The sequence below is a fragment of the Euprymna scolopes genome, chromosome 4, assembly GCF_053919585.1.
Source record: "Euprymna scolopes isolate OS-2025 chromosome 4, ASM5391958v1, whole genome shotgun sequence".
Classification (NCBI taxonomy): domain Eukaryota; kingdom Metazoa; phylum Mollusca; class Cephalopoda; order Sepiida; family Sepiolidae; genus Euprymna; species Euprymna scolopes.
In genome coordinates, this window is record NC_136485.1 from 155116685 (window position 1) to 155139327 (window position 22643).

Below are 22643 nucleotides of genomic sequence, written 5' to 3' on the forward strand. Positions count from 1 at the left end.
TTTTTAGATGCACCGAAACGTTGTGAAAATAGCACTTCTCTTCACAGATGCAGACTTTTTTAGTTGCAACTAATTAGCATATGTGGAGATCAGCTGAGATAAATGGAAGGACTAAAATGGAAAACGGCAATTAAATTTTGGATGGACGAGAGAGAAAATTGGAGGTGAGATTTGCCGCTGAATTTTCGAGATGAGGATTGATTATTCATATTACTTTACTTGTTCGGACTACTGTTCTCATCTTGAGTGTTATTTTCACGAAATTTTGGTCAATGTAACCTCTGACCTCCTTCAGGTGCATCTTGCCGAACTCAGGAATCTGTATGGAATTTCGAAAGGAACCATTTATTTAATCTGTGGGGGTAGCATGCTCTTATACCATCAGCGATGACTGGGTAGAAGTTTTAAGTAATTCGCAAATGTATTCCGAGTATTGTCCACACTGAGGATTAAACCTACAACTGAATTTTATTAAGTACTTTATCCCCACAATTCCAGTATGAAATTTGGAAGCCTTAAATTTATTCTTGTTGTTAAAATAGCATTTCAGATTAGAGCAGTAGTTCGAATAATCCAAGTAATACCAGAAAATTATTACAACAGCATAAAAATAATATAAGCAAACATGATTTGTCATAGATATACTATTACGTTAATAATCAAAATTAGATATATAGAACTATGTTTTAGGCAATGATTTAACTTTAAAAATAGAAACTTGAATGATAAAAAAAAGATAAAAGTCATAAATGTTTAAGATTTTTTTGTTTTTCTTTTCTATATTAATCCTGCATGTGAATTATATGAAAAAAAATATGATTGGCAGACAATGTCAATAAACAGAGTCAAATAAGCCAGGAGTGTGGATTAAAGCCAATGAATAATAGAATATGAAAAATAAAAATAAGAATCGACAAAGATGTAGTGCTCGTTTTTCTTGAATAAAATCAAAACAAGAACTATACACAAACACTGGCATTTAGGAAGGCAAAGTCGAGGAAGAATACAGAAAACAAAAAAAGAATTTTACAAAGATTAATGTGGAGCGTTTGGCTTTGAGGACAATAAAGCAAAACAAAAAAAAAAAAAAGAAAAAAAAGAAGAAAGCTGAGCAATAGAAAGAACATTGGAAAGGAGATTTATAGAATCCCCAAAGGAATAAAAGCTGAACAATGTAATACAAGAGGTTAAAGAGAAGAAAACTATTGTGTTTTGTCAGAAAACATTCCAAAAGGAAACGATTTACATAAGAGAAATAAAAAAATAAAAAAAATATCAGAAGATTAAAGTATTCGATTTTCTTGAGGTTACCGGGGTGTCTTGCTGGGATTAAACGAAGAACGGATAGAACAAAAGTCCAAAAACGCTTCAATTTGATGATTCTTTGCTGCAAAGGGAAATAATTATGTTACCCATGTGGATCATTTATCATGTGATACTTAATTTGATATTGCGATCAGATTATACTCAGACAAAAGTTTGGGTAACGATAGGTCAAGCTTTGCTATTTTTACTGATCAGCAGACTGAGGAATTATATAGTTTTCCTGCTTCCAAAGTTTTGTTGATATAATCCTTACAAAAGCAATTTGCACTTTATTTTTACTCTCAACTCTAAGAATATCTATTTTTAAGTCCTATCATTATAATATTAGAAATGGCTCTACGAGGTTAAAATCAAAATTAGTCCATGTTCTCTGCCTCAATCAGGGATGGTCATGGTTCAGACATATTTTCATCCTTGATTCTCATCCATGATAATGAATCCTGACAAATCAGAAAGTACTTTGGTTAAAAGCGATTGTGGTGGATACATCGCCCAGTTTTGCCAGAAATCAGGAATTTATATGAGAAAATTGGAACAGTTTAGGACAAAAGTATGTAGACAGAATTTATCTATAATATTTAATGAAATATGTTTAAAGACAGAAATGCTATATATATCGATAATATAAAGCTGAAGGTGTGTGTGTGGGTCTGGTCACGAATAGGCTCCTATATGGTTGACTATTTTAAAAAACTGATTACATATAATGATAGAAGATGTATCAGGTATCTGGAATGGGTATGTTTGATCTGGCAGAACGGTGGTTCATTAAAATTGTGAGGGTCTGCGTTCGCGCCTGGCCCACAAAGTATGGAAATAAAAAAGGAAACAAAAACGTTTACAGGGGGTTTTGATATAGATGTACATAAGAATACTTTGATAAGTATTTTTCAACTTAAATAGGGATGGTATAATAAAATGGTGGTGTCTTAATTCGCTTTAGCTTTTATTTATTTTTTTAGTTGAATCATATTGTGTCGAATAAATTCACGTTCTTATTAAAGTGAAAGCCAAAAAAAAAAGTCGGAACTTTAGACAATTCTCGACACAAATTTTGCATAATTCTGTTTTTTTCCTTCTCCACTTGCACGTGGCACTCTTTCGAAAATAGATAAATAATAAAAAAATAAGAGCGTTACTTGTTATCGTGTAAAAAGGAGAAAATCCTGCTCACGTGATTACGTGTCTTTTAAAAAGCATTTACATAGCCTTTTTATTTTTACTTATATATGTTTAAACTTTTTTGTCAGTGTACTAGGAGGAATTCAGTTGATTACAACCTTTTCTGCGTGTTATTTACATTACAATAGTACAACCCTGAATCCGACGGCGCACTACTACACCGTTCAATACTTTAACGAAGCTGTTCTGTTTGAAAAGGGCGCCATTTTCTTCTTATTCATATTAATATCGATTTTTTGCTTTAAAAAACTAAAGTAATTACGTGTTTACTTTTTAATATCCCATTTTGCTGTTTCGGATTATTTTACTAAAGTAAGTAAAGCTTCCTTATTTTTCAAAACTACTTTAGTTTCTTTGTTTTTCGATATTTCGTCGAATATTATTTAGTAAGAGTGTTTAGCAGAAAAGCCAACAAACGACTACCCGAAAAAATAAATATACAAGAAATAAATGTTACCATAGGCAATAAAAGTTCAGTTCATATTTTGTTTTGTTTTGAAATAGTTTTTAATGCTCTTTACTTTAAATAATTTCAACGAACCGAAATTAAAACGAAATTTGAGGCGATAACTACTTAAATAAATTTTTATATACACTACACATGCCATAATCGAATATTCCCCAAGCCCAAAATAACGGAAAACATTCAAATATGTTTATAAATATTCCTTACGTTGACGGAACTCTGTTAAATTGTTAACACAGAATTCTCAGGTGCCCCTCCTTCAAATTGAAAACAGGGATCTCCATTTCAAAGTCGCTGCCATTTTGATTTTTTTAAACCGGTTCGTGAATTAAAAAAAAAATTTTTTTACAAACTACTTAAAAATACAAACCAATGAACTTTTCTACCATAAAAGTAACGTTTATTGACTATGGTAATATTTATTTTTTGTATATTTATATTATTATGTATATAACATTTTCTCTTTGTAAGGAAACATCATTTTATTGGTCACTCTTGGCTACGAATGGAAATAAAGTTGATATAAAAATATATATTTTCGCGAAAATTATCTTTACTTTCAACATATTTTGCTTAGGGTAAAATTTTTGAGTATCAAAACCTATCTCTTTACAAATCCCTCCTTTTCATAACCTATCATACTTTCATCAATCACAGTCCATTTTCTGTAGGCTGTTTTTGAACCCAGTCAACGATTGATACTTCTGCTAGTATATATATATATATATATATATATATATATATATATATATATATATATATATAATGAGAATAATGGAAATAGTATTCTAGTGATAAATAAAGATAAAAAAGGAATAAACCAAGTTATTTGTTCATCAATGTTTCGTCTTTATTGCGATCATCCAGAGGAAGTCTCGCAATATAGACGAAACGTTGATGAACACATAATTTGGTTTGTTCCTTTTTCTCTCTCTCTTTCCCTCTCTCCCTCTCTCTCTCTCTCTCTCTCTCTCTCTCTATATATATATATATATATATATATATATATATGAGCCTGACGAATCCTAGTGAGGATGAAATGTGGAATATTCTATGTAGCTTAATGCCATATACATTTTTATAACTTACTATATATATATAGTTTTTTCATAACAGACATTTATTGTTTTAATAAAGAATAAAGTTCAGGTTTTTTTCCTTAACTGATGGATTTTCGATGTAAGTTCATCTCCTCAGAGGAAAAGTCATTAGCAAATATTAGATCTAATTCTAATATATACTGCTCCTAATATCTGTGCATGAACCTTTAGGGGCTAATGCTTTTAAAATCCTTTTGATATGCATGAATACACATTTTATATTTGTTTCTTCCGTGGGGATTTCCTTATTAAATAACCTTGATTCGGATTACTTTTTTTTTTAATTAATTCTTCTCTGCCTTCTCAGACTAATTACAGACATTGAAATCGTTCTTCTAGACTATTCTGCATGCGAGTGTACTAAATATTAGTTATATATATAATCAGAATGCAAATACTGATGTGATGTTATGAGTTCGATCCTAACCTATGCTGACAAAGGCTGAAAGCCAGAAACACGCGTGTCCATAGGTATACTTGTATGCACGTAAATAAATAAATAAAATATATAAATTATCGTTTGTTAGAATCTTTTCATCTTAAATTCTACGCAATTATGCAGAATATAGAAACTATGCATAAATAGAATTCAGCATAATAGTGAAATGAAACGAATCATCTAATAAACTCTATAAAAATAAACAAGTAATTAATTAAAGGAATATGCATATTAGTTAATTAACTTTTAAATAGAAAGGCTTTTAATATCAATGAAAGTACAAAAAAAAAAACAGATTTCATGCATCCACATAAAATTTTAAGTAAATATAATATTTTATGCACTGATTTTTAGCATTTATTTCCACAGTGCTTAATACGTAAATGTTGTTGTTATATCTATCTGGTGCATCTTCTGCTAGTCTCTTCTGCTTGGACAGGGTCTAAAAAAAGGGTCTCTAATCTATTAGGTCCCATACTATATACCAAGCTCCAACTCCTGTCGCATCACTGCAGTGTTTCATCCCTGTGCTTGTTTTGTAATTACTTTAATGGAATGTACTCTAACGAACTGGTAGCACTTACGCCCCTGGACTAATCCGAAAAGCAGCAAAATCCCACCCCTTTTACTCTAGACGTTGGAAAAACTTCTCTAATAATTTCTTCCTCCTGCAGGCTTTTCAATTACCTGTACGTTTCCTGCTGTACAAACATGCACAAATTCAAATATAATGTGAATAAGCATCTCACTGCTTAACTCCCTACATAGTGTAACGTAGCCGTTACGTCAAAAATAGGCAAACAAATAGAACAAATAAATAAAATATCTTTTCTTCAACAGTTTTTTTTTTTATTACAGTTATTTTTGTTTCATCACAACTCAAAAAGTCTCTCGCTGCCACACGTTCATTTTATCCAGTTGTGTTTCTCCTTCTTCCGACCGCACACCGATATTATCTAGCTACTTCTTGCCTTTCGCATTTACACATCTATTTTCTTTGACGTCGACTTTGTTTCTGCCCAAGCACGGTGCCTTTTTTTTTTCTCTTTTGTTTCCCCTTCTTCTCGCGCACACTTTCTAATTTGCATATGTGTGATTTTCTGTTAATGTTGCTACTGCTGTTGCTGTCAATCTCTTCGCATGCTGGTCACCCTTTGCTGCTGCTGCTGCTTTCCACACGCTTGTATGCACAATGTTACAATAGTACCCTATAGACAGGGTTCAAAATAATAGCACATTGTATTCAAATGGTAATATGCCTGAATTGGGATGAATAAGAGTAAAAAAAAGGGCATTGGATGGGGAAATACATCATTTATAAAAATTTGATCTGCATATTCCTTTTCTATATTCTGCGAGGCAGATTATTTATGTGTGTTTTATTTTCATTAAAAGTTGAAGTAGGATTATTGATTAAAAATAAGATAGACACAAAAGAGAAATAACAAATAACGGACTGAATAGTATTTATGATATGAAAGTCATTTAAGATTATTGAATAAATATGCGCATGCACTCAAAGGTATGCATTTAGTATGATGATTGAGGCGCAGGTGTGTGATTGATTCAGTCTGCAAAATATTGATCAATCTTTGATCTGAATTCTCTAATCAAAATATAAGACAAAGGAATCGGACGAATCTACTGAGAAATTTGATAGCTGCGATAGAAGATGTAAAATACAAAATGTTTACCAGGAAATTTCCTTGGGCAGAGTTATATAAGTGAAAGTATCTGTCTGTGTGTGTACATTTCCCTATGCAATAACTCTGTCAATTTTTAGTCTACAGACTCGAAATTTGATATACAGGGTACTGAGATTTGGGAAAATCGATGTGATCGGTTTTCGACCAGAAATTTGGCGATTAAGGGGTCAAAGTTCAACGATTTGACCTTTGAGAACTCTACCAAACTCCTCAGACAATTTTGGGTCTAAACACCTGAAATTTAAGATATAGGTTGGTTGGACATGGATCTAACTTAATAACTTGATTTGAGCCCCAAAAAATAAATGTTAAGGAGTCATAATAGGGGTCAAAGTTAAAAAAATTGACCGTTTTTTTTTTGCTCAGCATACACCTCCAAACACCCGGGCAACGCCGATATATATATATATATATATATTTTTTTTTTTTTTTACACAGTGATCACCACTTATCAAGGCCCGGAAGCCACTCAGGGATAAGGGTTATTGCAAGTACATTACGTTAGTGAGGAGATTTTATGAAGTGTTATATATATAAATATATATATATATATATATATATATATATAGCTTAGTGTTATATATATATATATATATATATATATATATATATATATATATATATATATATATATATATATATATATAGCTTAGTGCGTTAGAGGAAAAGAGTGAGCTTAATTCTACACCGAATATCCTAGCTTCTTATAAAAATTTCTGAAAGGTGGGGGGGTCACATGTTAGATTTATAAAAGAAAAAAAAAACACATCCATTTTCGTTTATGAAAATAAAACGGGAATAACTATCATAGCTTGAACGGGGAAATAATCCTCATAGCTTAAATAAACTTATTTCCGTTTTTAAAAGGCAAATGGTGTCGATAATAATAATTTAAAATAAATTTAATCAAATATAAACTAAATTTAAAAAGAAAAATTAAATATATCAATTTTAAGTAATATTTCTAAATAGGACAGTTAAAGCAATTCTATTACAACAAACTATTAATAACATGGGGATAATTATTAAAATCGATTGTCTTTAATGTAATATGCAAATGAGGTTACTTCTTGAATGTGGATTTCCTTTGAATAAATAGTATATATAGAAATCATGCTGAAATGAAATCGTGTAAGCGTCCGTTTTTAGTATGAAAATTAATTTGTGAAACAGTGTACCCTGTATACATTTTGTTTTAAAAATGTCATTTTCACATCAAACAAGGAACAGTGCCACTTTGATGTAGAGGGCATATATTGCAGGACTACTATGTAGGGAGTTGCGCAGCAAGATGTCTGTTTACATTACACTTAAACATCTGCATGTCAGTACAGTCGGGGAAGCAGGAACCCGGAAGGGAATTCTAAAGTATAACAGCTATGGGAAGAAAATATTAGAGTAGAAGACTTTCTAACATCTGGGGATATCTACTGTGTAGGGGTGGGACTTTGCTGCGTGTCGGGTTTGCGGAGGTATTTACGTCGAGGAGGTACAAGGGCTTGTCGTTTGTCATTAAAACACTTGTAAAACAGGTAGAGGGGTGCAATATTTCGTCAATGGGTCAGTGGCTGAAACCTAGCTAACCGTTCGGGACCTATCAAATTGGCGACAATCTTTTGAACCCTGTCCAGAAGTGAGAGACTAGTAGCAGATGCATCAGTTCAAATGTGACAACAATACTCCATACATAGACGAATTGTGTCCTTGTAGAGATACAGGATACTTCCGGGCGTAAGTAACTTTCTTGTAAACAAGCAAACATGAATACGACTTTATTATAATAGATGGATGTATATTCGCATAGATGTACTCATTTAACAATAATAAATAATATGGCTTGAACGATTTGTTATAAAGCTCTATCTGCAAAGATACTGAGTCATTTCTGTGTTTACGGTGTGCAGTGTAATTCAGCTTTGTTTCAATTATGTGTAACTGATTCTTATGTTTTATACGTATTCATGTATGTGTATATATATATATATATATATATATATATATATATATATATAAATGCAACTTTATCTCTGTGTGTGAGAGTTTGTTCCTCATAAACTCCGAAACGGCTGAACAGATTTTTTTTCAAATTTACAGAACTTTAATGTATAAGTCTGGGAGTGATCTTAGTTAAGTTTTGTCTCAGAATACACCCGATAATTGCCGATAGCCGATAATCGAAACCGTTATTTTAATTTATCTATCATCGGTAAAGCCATTTTTCCATGTTGTCGCTTAGCAACAACGATGGAACCACGAGCCGTGAAAATTCTACTGTAAGTTGATAACGTGTTTTTCTTGTTGTTTTTTTTTTTTGTTTTTGTTTTTTTTTGCATGATATCGTCTATAGGTTCAAATTAATTAAATTTCTTAGTGTTTTTTTTTTTCATTAACTGGAAAGAAGTTTATATAAAATAGCTTTATGAAAGAAACAGTTGGTTCTCTAGAGGGCAATATGGAATAACATATATTTCGGACTAAGTTTGTTTTTTTTTACATGGAAGTTACCACTTATCAAGGCCCGGAGGCCACTCGGGGATAAGGATTATGTTACTACATGAAGGGATGTGAAGCTTCCTCCCGGGCGAGTTCACGGATTTTGGTGACAATAAAAATATAGGAGTGTGAAATATTCGTTGATCATCATTCAATCCCGGGCAACGCCGGGTCTCCCTGCTAGTAATATACAAAACGTTTATACAATAACAGTTACTGTTTGCTTTTTGTCACTCTGTGAGATGACCATATCCACGCTGATTCAGATAGAGCTTTGTTTTGTATTTTCTTTACATATTTTCTCTTGTCTCATGGGGAAAATCAAGATTACTCAAAAATATATATGAAAAAAAAAGTTACTGCAAATACATAAACCATGTTTCACAAGATGAAAATGTCTACACCAGAATTATTGTGCATGAATATATATTTATCTGTATAACTATAAAAGTGAGAATGTGTTTGTGTATGAGTGGACACGTCTCAACCTATATACTCAACGGATTTTTGATCTACAAACTTGAAGTTTGGTATATAGCATATTCAGACACGTGGAAAATCTTTTAATCGGTTTCTATCTAGAAAAACGGGCTTTTAAGGGGTCAAAATTGAAATATTGGTACGTGCTAACAGTTCAACGAATGCACATGCGTGAATGGGTCACATCACAGACTCTTTATGTTAAAAATAAGTAGGTTTGAAAACAGTTTGTAAAGATCATGTCATGTCGGCCGAATGATCATTGTACTTGAGTCACTGTCTTTTGATTTTGGTTTCGATCTTATATATATATCTACTATATATCTGTGAAAGTGTCTGTCTGTCTGTCTGTGCATCTGTATTTCCCTACGCAATAACTCTGTCAATTTTTAGTCTACAGACTCGAAATTTGATATACAGCGTACTGGGATTTGGGAAAATGTATGTGATCGGTTTTCGGCCAGTAATTTGGCGAATAAGGGGTCAAGGTTCAACGATTTGACTTTTGAGAATTCTACTAAACTCCTCCGACAATTTTGGGTCGAAACACTTGAAATTTTAGATATAGGTTGGTTGGACATGGATCTAACTTAACTTGATTTGAGCCCAAAACAATAAATGTTAAGGGGTCATAATAGGGGTCAAAGTTAAAAAAATTGACCACTTTTTTTTTTCCTCTACATACATCTCCAAATACCCGGGCAACGCCGGGCACCCATGCTAGTATATATATATATAAGTGAACGTGTCTGTGTGTGTGTGTCTGTGTAATTTCTCTACGAAATAACCATGTCAATTTTTAGTCTACAGACTCGAAATTTGATATACAGGGTACTGAGATTTGGAAAAATCTTTGTGGTCGGTTTTCGGCCAGAAATTTGGCTGTTAAGGGGTCAAAGTTCAACGATTTGACCTTTGAGAAGGACTCTACCAAACTCCTCCGCCAATTTTAGGTCTTAACACTTGAAATTGTCCTCTTAAAAAAGTCCAACGTTAACAATTTCCTAATGAACCGCCCCCTTAAGTAAACACTTCATCAAATCTCCACACTAACGTAATGTACTTGCAATAACCCTTATCCCTGAGTGGCTTCCGGGCCTTGATAAGTGGTGATCACTGTGAAAAAAAAAAATAAATAAATAAAAAAATGTTTCAGATATAGGTTCCTTGGACATGGATCTAACTTAATAACTGTAGTTGAGCCCAAAACAAATGTTAAGGGGGTCATAATAGGGGCCAAAGTTTAAAAAATTGACTTCTTTTTTTTTTTTGCTCAACATACACCTCCAAACACCCGGGCAACGCCGGGCTGAAATATTAGTATATATATATAATGATCCAAACATAATTCTCAATGAAAAACCAAGACACGGAATAATAAAATAATGTTAAAAAATACACATTGTTGGTGACTACTCCCTTATTTAAATATACATCTTTCTTTCGTTGGAATTTCTTAACCCATTTTATATATATATATATATATATATATATATATATATATATATATATATATATATATACTAGCAGACTGCATAAGTGCACATAAATATATTTTAATTCATACAGAAACTGAGACATGTGCATGTGAGTATAATGTTTTATATAGAATCTTAGGAAGATCTCTATGATTCCACTAACCGTAAGAATGACCAGGCTCATGAAAATAAATTTCAAAAACTACCTGGTGGACCAAGTTTTTTTTTTTTTTTTTTTTTTACACAGTGATCACCACTTATCAAGGCCCGGAAGCCACTCAGGGATAAGGGTTATTGTAAGTACATTACGTTAGTGTGGAGATTTGATGAAGTGTTTAATTAAGTGGGCGGTTCATTAGGAATTTGTTAACATTGGACTTGAAGACATCCAAGTTGTAGTCCGGAGGGAAGCAGGCAGACGGAACAGAGTTCCACGGGCGTGCAGTTCTAAGAAAAAGTAAAAGAGGGCTCCAAACAGCTAGGCTTAAAAGGACATTTAGAATCTTAAAAAATTTCTTTAAATCTCTGAAATGGCAGGTGAATGTCTAGAATCCCGAAGAATGTCTCATACCCGGTGAAAAACAAAATATAAAAAAGTTTAAAGTATAAGATTATAAATAAATATTGCCGATGCAATCCTCTACTAAGTGCATTCTAGGATGTAGCACTATTGCCACATCTGGGTAGGAGGTTACTCGGAGTAACCTATTCTGTCTTAACAGAGTTCAAAACTGACTTTGTAACTTAGTAGGTGATGCCCTTTACTCTTCCCTGCAACCTCTGTCTCATAGAAGAATCATTGCGAGCATGCCCCTGCTCTATCGTTATTTTCATGGCAAGTACTCGTCTGAGTTCCAATCTATGGTTACCTTTTGCCAAACTTTCATAAAGAACACTCGACTAACTAAAACCAATATCAATAATTTGTGCCACTCTCTATTGGTGCCTGTACCTAAACGTGAATTCCATGAACAAAGCATTTTCCTTGAACTGTGTAACTCTGTTCCGCTGGTCTGCTTCTCAGTTAACCACAATATTGTCGTCTTCAAGTTCAATGTAAACAAGTTCTTGTTGAACTGTCCTCTTAAATATTCTAATTATACCAAATTTCCACTACTAACAATTACTACGCTATTGTCCCAATGGCTACCATATACATATTAATCTATATCCTGGAGTGACCCCTTTGCAAAAAAAAAAAGCACCATAAAATATAATAATAAAGATGATATTTATATTAATGTAATAATATATGTCAACATTATAAAATATTATGGTAAAAAGTCCCCATATTTGTTGCTTAATAATAATAAAAGAATATAATAAATTAATATACTAATCATAACTACGGCTGTGAGAATAGAATATTCTTATCATTATTTTGACACAGTAAGACAATCGAGAACTACATCAATCTATCTAAAAACATATAAGATATTAACTGATATATACCCGAGAGTCAAAATAATGAAAAGAATATCCCCTTGTCATAGGCCTGCTAATCGTATAATAATTACAATAAAACTTTGAAAAAAGCAGCATGTTTTATAATCTTAATAGTCATAACATATAATGTTTAACTTAAACCTCTTGAAATTACGAAGCAAATAGGGCAATTTATAAGTAGAAAAGACATCATAAAAACGGAATACATGAAGTAAGAGATGAGGGAGAAACAAACTCAGAGTTGAAATGGGCAAAGAGGAAAAAATGAACATCTTTCTTTCTATATGCTTCATGATGTCAATAAAAATGTTATCTTAAATTGAAATGCTAATATCTACAAAGAGAAAATAAGTTGAAGATATAAAATAGAAATTACAAAGTTCCCAGGTGTTAAAGAATCTTCATTAATCAATATATTGATTCTATCCCGACAGTTTCCATTATCTATGCTAGTGGGTGGAGAGAGAGAGGGAGGGGTGGAGGGGAGAAAGAGAGAGGGTGAGAGTGAGAGAGGGTAGGAGTGAGAGTGAGCGAGAGTGAGAGAGGGTAGGAGTAAGAGTGAGCGAGAGAGAGAGAGGGTAGGAGTGAGAGTGAGCGAGAGAGAGAGAGAGGGTGGGAGTGAGAGTGAGAGAGAGAGAGGGTGGTAGTGAGAGTAAGAATTGAAAATATCCACACTTTTCATTAAGCCATAGAATTCTAGTTTTCCTTTTTTATTATTTTATTTTTGTTGTTTTTTTTTTGTTGTTGTTTTCTTTTTTTGTATTTTTTGTCTTTCCTCTACTTGACTGAGTAATTAAAATCGTACAAATAGGGCATATCGTCGTTTACTTTGTTATTTTTACTTCAAACATATTCCAAAGATATTGTAATTACTGGCATCCCCACAGAAAAGAACAGTTAACACTCAATCAATAGAGTTTTCTCTTTGAATGGAAGATCACAAAGAAGAAACGAGACATCATATTATAATGGAGATTGGGTGTCAGTTTCTCTCTGGCCATAAACTCGAAATATTATTAAAGACTAGCCAAAACCCCGCGCAATTTCGATATCAATTATCTATTGTCTATTGCTGTTGCGCTTAAGAATATTTCAATCCTATAGACGTCTTGTACAAACATAAGTTCCTATTTACTTGCCTCCCCACGAGGACAGAGTCAGACACAAGCTCGGCTTTTAATGTGGGGAAAATCCTGCTCCTCAAAAAGAGGAATTCTGGATAGGAACAAAAATAAAAATTGATTCAGTCATGAAGGATTTCTCCACCACTTACCGAGGACGGAAAAGGTGAAGTGTGGTATTAGAGCAGATACTGTACTTTGTTCCTTACCCAAAGACCGTTTTTGCTCAAACTAAAACATACTTATCTAAGTTCTCTGGTTAATGAAGTTTCAGAATATATCTAGTTATGAAAGCCTATTTCCAAAACATTTGTTCCAATTTTAATGAAAATCCATTACATGATTTTGATTATAGCAAATGTCTAAAACTCAAGGTCTTAAAAAGAAATTGAAATTCAGTGGATCTTTCTTAATTATTTTATTTGTCTCTTTATGGAAATCGGTTCAGACATAACATGAAACCACTTAAAGCTAAAAGAAAATGCTAATTTAAGGTGAAAACCAACGATATGTGAACGATGTGTGTAATATGGACAGATTCTGACCAAAAAACTTTTTATTACATTCGTGTCTAATGACTACGAATCAAATTAAACGAAATTCTAATATATGTGAATTTTCAGATTTGAAGTTGTGCCATATAATACCTATTAAAATCCCTCTAAAGCAGGGTCTCCAACCTTTTTCTGCAAACGCCCCCCCCCCCGAACACTCGGATGCCTATTACCGCCCCCTCCCTATATGTATCATATGAGTAGTGGTGGTAGTACATATAATAAAAGTGAAAATAATTGAATATTCATAAAAGTTTATTCAACAAAATTCTGCACTGTCGATCGAATGGGAACAGCAACAATTATAAATCAAGTGAGTCAATTAATGTATCATACCATTGTTAATACAATAACCAATATTAATATCATACCATTGCTAATACAATATAAATATCATACCAATAATCAATATTAATATCATACCATTGCTAATACAATAATCATTATTAATATTATACCATTGCTATATACAAAAATTAATATCATACCATTGCTAATACAAAAATCAATATTAATATCATACCATTGCGAATACAATAATCAATATTAATATCATACCATTGCTAATCAATATTAATATCATACCATTGCTAATACAATAATCAATATTAATATCATACCATTGTTAATAAAACAATCAATATTAATATCATACCATTGCTAATCAATACTAATATCATACCATTGCTAATACAATAATCAATATTAATATCATACCATTGTTAATACAATAATCAATATTAATATCATACCATTGCTAATCAATATTAATATCATACCATTGTTAATACAATGATCAATATTAATATCATACCATTGCTAATACAATAATCAATATTAATATCATACCATTGCTAATCAATATTAATATCATACCATTGTTAATACAATAATCAATGTTAATATCATACCATTGATAATACAATAATCAATATTAATATCATAAACTTGCTAATACAATAATCAATATTAATATCACACTATTGCTAATACAACAATTAATATTAATACCATACCATTGCTAATACAATGATCAATATTAATATCATACCATTTCTAATACAACAATCAATATTAATATCATACCATTGCTAATACAATAATCAATATTAATATCATACCATTGCTAATCAATATTAATATAATACCATTGTTTATACAATAATCAATATTAATAGCATAATATTGCTAATACAATAATACATATTAATATCATACCATTGCTAATCAATATTAATATCATACCATTGTTAATACAATAATCAATATTAATATCATACAATTGCTAATGCAATAATCAATATTAATATCATACCATTGCTAATCAATATTAATATCATACCATTGCTAATACAATAATCAATATTAATATCATACCATTGCTAATACAACAATCAGTATTAATATCATACCATTGCTAATCAATATTAATATCATACCATTGCTAATATAATGATCAATATTAATGTCATACCATTGCTAATCAATACTAATATCATACCATTGCTAATACAATAATCAATATTAATATCATACCATTGCTAACCCATATTAATATAATACCATTGTTAATACAATAATCAACATTAATATCATACCATTGCTAATCAATATTAATATCATACCATTGTTTATACATATATCAATATTAATATCACACCATTGCTAATACAATAATCAATATTAATATCACACCATTGCTAATACAATAATCAATATTAATATCATACCATTGCTAATACTATAATCAATATTAATATCATACCATTGTTAATACAATAATCAATATTAATATCATACCATTGCTAATACAATATTCAATATTAATATCATACCATTGCTAATACAATAATCAATATTAATATCATACCATTGCTAATACAATAATCAATATTAATATCATACAATTGCTAATCAATATTAATATCATACCATTGCTAATACAATAATCAATATTAATATCATACCATTGCTAATACAACAATCAATATTAATAGCATACCATTGCTAATACAACAATCAATATTAATATCATACCATTTCTAATACAACAATCAATATTAATATCATACCATTGCTAATACAATAATCAATAAAATAAAAATCAGAATAATAATCACAGGAATCAACTGATCAACGTGCAAATTATTATTGATGATCAGTTGTAACGTTTTGGAATATTTGGTTCCATATTTGATAGAAAGAAAAGTTTTAGATCAGCACGTTTCACTTAAAAAAAGATAAAAATAATGTAAAAAAAAAATGGAAAGAGATGTAGTCTTTTTATTATATCCATTCTGTTTCGATTCCCAGGACCGATTCGCTAGATGAGAAAGACTTGTTGAAAATGTGAATCAGAAATCAATCTGATTCAGGAAACACTTACAGGGTATTGATTCTTGAATTAATTTTCCCAGTTAAATACTATCCTTAATTATTCTATAAATGTTTTTCTCTTTACATTTTTATTTCTTGCTTCTCATTTGAGTATAGGCTTCTTTTTTTTTCTACAAAGGAGTCATCACTTATCAAGGCCCGGAGACCACTCGAGGATAAGGGTTAATAAGCGTACAGTGGTCAATGGGACAACGTTGTAATAATTCTTAGTAGTGGAAATTTGGTAAATTAGATTACTTAAGGGGAACGGCTCATCAAGAACTTGTTTACATTGGACTTGAAGACGACCATAATATAGTCAGCTGGAAAGCAGGCAAAAGGAAGAGAGTTCCACACGTGTGCAGTTCTAAGAAAGAAACTTTGTTCATGGAATCTACGATTACATGTCTTTTATTTTTCTGTTTTTAGTTAATCTTTCGCGATCGACCTTTTCTCGTTTTGTGCATAGTTCCTCTTTTCCTCTTCCTTTCTTTCAATTCGCTTTCACATTTTTAATATCCTTCCGCATTTTCTGCGACTCTCTGGATTTTCATTTTTATTTTTATTTGCTTAGATCTTGTTTATGCCGTATGTCCTTCAGTATGTTTGTCTGTTTCTGTTATTTTAATTATTTGTTTGTTTCTTTTATTTTTAATCTCATTTCATGTTTCCGTGTATGAGTATTTAATTGATTTCCACATGAATTGTGAATCCCCCAAAACGGGTTGAGAAAAACCTCATAATGTTATTAGGAGCTCTGTCTTTCACCGTCCCCTAAAGAGGCCCCTATACGATAAATTTGACCATTGCCGACCTGAAGCCTTGTAAAGCCCTCCCTGCTGGACGGGACGGACCTCGTTGGGAAACCTTGTTCTAAAGTGTCCCAAAAAACCGACATTTCAGGAATATTAACTGATGTCTCATACAAGGTTGACACAGAGAATTTGCCTGAACGAGGTAGAAAATCTAAATTTGTGCTTCCAAAAAAGTGAGTTGTTCTGAAAGACGTAAACAAAAGTTTGGACGTCATGGTTAAAAGTACACGTTTTCATACAATAGAATGTTGTCTAAACAGACATGGGTTTATGAAAATCGACCAAAATGAACTCAAATATCCATATATTATGGAGAGAGATGGGGTGGGGGAGAGAAAGAAAGAAAGAAAGAAAGAAAGAGGGTGGAAGAAAGAAAAAACGAGAATGAGAGAGTCCATATATTATGAAGAGAGAGAGGTAGGGGAGAGAGAGGGAGTGAGAGAGAGAGAAAACGAGAGTGATAGAAGGAGAATACACAATGAACTCCATGTATCCATACATCGTTACTCGGTTTTATTTTTCCAAAATGTTCTTGGACAAAGAAAAGTGTGTGTTGAAAACCAGAGCTATGACATGATGAAACAAAAACTGAACATTCTAGCCATAATGGTGTACAAAGGATATGACATATGGTGCAAGAAAAGTGAGATATTCTTCGACAGAAATCACAGTAAAAACATTCAAACATAAAAGTGTTTCAGTCATGTTCGATATAAATTTATTATTTGGTTTCTGTATTCTTAAGAGGAGAATTGATAATTCGTATTATTTGGATTACTGTTGTTTTCTTGGCTGTTATTTTCACAACGTTTCGGTCGATACAATCGCCACCCTTATTCTCGTGAAATTCGGGAATCTTTACGGGATTTCGAACAGAAACCTTAATTTTGCATGCCCTCGTTCCACCAGCCTAAATAAGTCGCGATTGTATTTCCTGGGTCGCCCACACTTAGTATTCAACATTCAACCTCTAGAAGAGCGTAACTTACAACTGAATTTTATCAAGTACTTTATCCGCTATGCCACTGGTCTTTGTGAACAATTCTAATATGAATTTTTGGAGCCTATAACCTACTACTACTTATCAATATATATATATATATATATATATATATATATATATATATATATATATATATATAAGAATCAGCTATGATGAATAGCGGATAAACTTTATTTCTGTTGCCTGATGAAGAGCCTTTGGTTTTTAATAAGCGTTTCGAAACATTAGCATGTTCAGTGTAGCACCTATGTAATATTTGTCTATATAAGTAAAAATATTATATATATATGAAAGGAACTTTGTCTACGTCTGCATACGTGTGTGTGTTCGTTCCCTATGAATTTGGAAACGGTTGAGCCGATTTTTTTTTAAATTTCACATGAAGATACTTGATGTGTCTGGGGGTGTTCTTACGTAAGTTTTGCATCAGAATACGTTTCATCAGTATCGATAATGGAAAAAGTCCGATTAAAGAAGGAAGTCCACTTTTCACAAAACGTAACACTTTTATACAATTTAACATCACAAGTGAGAAGTTTTATCACCGCACAAGCAGAAAGGCCCGGTCTATAAAATCAACTGTAGGTTCTCTTATAAGACGGGGGCACGTTCGAAATAAATGTTCCTCTTTAGAGCACAGTTGAACTATGATATTTGACTTTTGCATTTTAAACTTCAAGTGAAGCCATTATTTGCAGATAATTTTATAAAATCAACAATAGATTCTCTACAGTGCAATGTAGACAATGTATTGTGAACTAAGTCACTGCGGGGAGGCATGTGACGCTTCCTTCCGGTACACTGAGGGGGTGGTCCCTAACTAGAGCAGGAATCAATCGATTTGATTAAAAACAGTGGTCGATTTCACCGATAGTAAAAGTATGGAAGTTTGGAACATTTGTAGATCCTCATTCAATCTCGGACAACGTCGGATATCCATGCTAATATATATATATATATATATATATATATATATATATATATATATATATGTGTGTGTGTGTGTGTATGTGTGTGTGTATTAATCTGTAATAATAAACAGTAATGTATAAGCTCTACTTCTGCTATTATAAAAAAGTCACTGTGTGTGTGTGCGTGTGTGTGTGTGTGTGTGTGTGTGTTCCTACGTCATAGGTTCTAAAACGGCTGAGCCTATCTTTTGCAAATTTCACACAAAGCGAATTCATATGTCTGGCAGTGTTCTTAGATATGTTTTGTACAGAAATTTATCTGATAAGTATCAAAAATTGAAAAGATCTGATCTTAAAAATAGCTTTTCTCTCTTATAGATATATATAAAAAAAAAAAAGATGTTTTAGAGGGAAACATTTTACGTTACAGCGGCAAGGAGGATAATAAAATTACAACAAATCATTTCTTCTTAAAAAAACAGATTTATTATAACCTGAACATATAGCTTAGTTGTAAAGCATTCGACTACAGATCAAATGATCCCCCTGTTCAAGCCCGGGTGTACCTCACCATTTTATTAAAAAAAAAAAATAATTATTAATGAGTTCAATTTACGATAAAAGAAGAGGTACCATTTAAAATCGCTGCAAATCATTTCTACGTTTGCATATTTTAAAACAAAACATTAATCAGAAGTGATGTTTCTAGGGCATTCAGCCTGAAGCCCAAACATCAGCTGATGTGATATTGTAAACAAACACAGACGGAATCTGATGAACGACATTATCGTTATTATTATTTTTTTATTATTTTATTTATTTATTTACTTATTTATTTTTTGCGAAGTTGTCCACCGGGAAATTATTCCCCGTAATATATAATAATCAATGTAGGATTGATTCTATAATAATACATATGCAATCTGCATAAATTAAAATATCATGTTTAAGCGTATCGTGTGACCGGGTAACGCCGGGCTGGCAGCTAATCTACAATAAGGGTATCTTTCATTCCTCTTCTAGTAAATATGAACGCGTAAATGCGTGTATGTTTGTGCATATGTTTGCGTATGTATTCGTGTGTTGTATTTTGGTCTGAAGATTATTATCCACTTCTTCAAATCAATTAATGTAGAAGCATTTTTTTTTTATATATACTGAAAGATAAAGGGAAAACATCTGAGTATTTCATTACGTGTTCCATTTCTTTTTAATACGGAACCGGAAGACGACATGAAAAGAATAAGAATAATCTTACTGAAAAAAACAAAAACAAAACAAAAAAAAACGGAAAGAAAAATAAATTAAAATGTCTCATTTTACTTTTTTTATCACAATAATTCGCAAAAAAGAAAAAAAAGATGAAAAATGAAAAAAAAAAAAATATTTACAAAAAAAAAAATGAAGTAGCAACTTTTTTTTTTTTAAACTGTCAACTTGAAGAATTATTGCAACGATAATCGAGAAGATAATTGTGAACGGTTTTAGTTTTTGAACATGATGGACAATGGAAATGAATCACTTTTTGTCTTCCATTCATGAAATGTCCACATTTCAAAGGAACAATGAATGAACGTTGCAAAACTGTTTGCTAATTCAAAAAAAAAAAAAAAAAAAAAAAAAAACAAACAAAGAAACTAAAAGTAAAAAAAAAAAAAATTGTATGAACTATGTAAAACCAACTTTTTTTTTCTCAGCGTTTTGTTTTTCTCAAGTCAAATCTTTAGAGGATTTCTCTTATATAAGTTTTCTTATATTAGGGGCTCTTATATCCGGGTTACACTGTAGTATCTCTGATTTTCAAATTAAACTGATAATCATTCCATACACTACTGCACCTATTTAAAATATTCAAACATACACTTCATATTTAAAATATTCAAACATACACTTCATACATAATAAATTATAATAAATTATATCATTATCTAGATATAAATACGATAGCGTGTGTGTTATTTTCTGTGTCACGCTTATATCCGGGTCGTTTAATTGTTATGTACTTTCATTTCTTGTCATAAATAATTTTACCAAGAATTCTTCATAAGTTTTGGTTTCGGTTTCGGTTATGGCTGAAGGATGCACATATATTTTTTTCATAAGTTTTTATTTCGGTTTTGATTCAAGCTAATGCACCCAAGGCATATGGATATATATATATATATATATATATATATATATATATATATATATATATATATATATATATATATATATATATATTTTGAAATCGCAACTTTATAATACATAAAAATCAATAGAACATTAACTCTATAATAATATATACGAAATCTGCAAGAAGTAAAATATAATATTTAAGTGTACTTTACTTGCCGGGTGTTTGTGCTAGCTTAGATACATATTTTTGCAGTTTTAACAAAAAAGCTACAATAATATCAGAGCATCTTCATTTACACTGAACATCTATAGAATGCCAACACCAATATATTGCATATGAATGAGTCCTCTGTGAAATTCCACAAGTCCAGCTAGTATTATAATAAATTATTCAAACATACAAATGTCTCTATGTACTTGCATCTACACAAGGGCAAAGATAGGAAATTAGGCTTTTATTTTTAATATCGGGGGGGGGGGGGTGACAACAACAACAACAACAAAAATTTGGATTGAGACAATAATAAAATTTACATGTTTTCTCCTCCTTTGAATTGAATAAAATAACAAATATTACATTGTAACGTAATTCAGAACAAATCATCTTAGGATTGTGATGATGAAAACTTAAAATCGATATTTTAGCAGTTGATCTGTTGATCTCAGATGATGTATGTATGTATATATATATATATATATATATATATATATATATATATATGTATGTATACATAGCTAGTATGGTGTTATGGTTCTGGGGAAGAAACTACTGGAGTAGAAAGATCTTTTACATCTAGGGATCTCTACTGTGTGGGAGTGGGATTTAGCTGCTTGTGGGGTTTATCGAGGGTGTCTACGTCGTGGGGGCACAAGTACCTGCAGTTCGCCAGAGCATTCACCATTAAGATACTTGTAGAACAGTCAGAGGGATACAACATTTCGTCAATGGGACAGAGGCTGAAGCTTAGATGCCAGTTCAAGGCCTATCAGATTGGCGACTCTCTTTTGAACCTTGTCTAGGAGCGAGAGACTAGTAGCAGATGCACCAACCCAAATGTGACAGCAATATTCCATACATGGGCGAATGATGGCCTTATAGAGGTACAGGATACTTTCAGACGTTAGTAGTTTTCTAGCACAGTAGAGAGAGCCTACCTTCTTCGCAGCGGCCCTGGCAATGCTTTCAATGTAATTGTTCCAACTCATGTTTCCTGTGAACGTTAGGCCAAGGAGTTTGAAAGATGTACTCTCAGATAAAGAGTCATGGGCCATTGCTATTGGTGGCAGAGAAGGTTTCTTGTAATTATGGAAGGAAACCAGTTTAGTCTCGGCAGCATTGAATGTGACCATCCATTTTTGTCCCCATTCCACTACAGATTGGAGGTCATCCTCTAGTCGTTTTGCCATTTCTTTAGTTATGTGTTCATTTGTTTTCCTGTCGTGCCTGTTATAGAGCGTGGTGTCATCAGCATATATACCCATCTCAGAGGCAATTTTGTCAGGGAGATCATTTATGAATATTAGGAACAATAGAGGTCCAAGTATAAACCCTTGAGGCACTCCTGCATTTATATCATATTTTTTAGATGTACGACCGTCGAGGACAACCTGGATTTTTCTCTTATCTAA

At 31.8% G+C, this 22643-nt stretch overlaps 1 protein-coding gene across 17 annotated transcripts in view; it reads left to right on the forward strand.

Moving 5' to 3' along the window:
- LOC145269663 (zwei Ig domain protein zig-8-like) overlaps positions 1-22643 on the forward strand; it is a 1012799-nt gene that overhangs the window by 116658 nt on the left and 873498 nt on the right. The window lies entirely within an intron of this gene.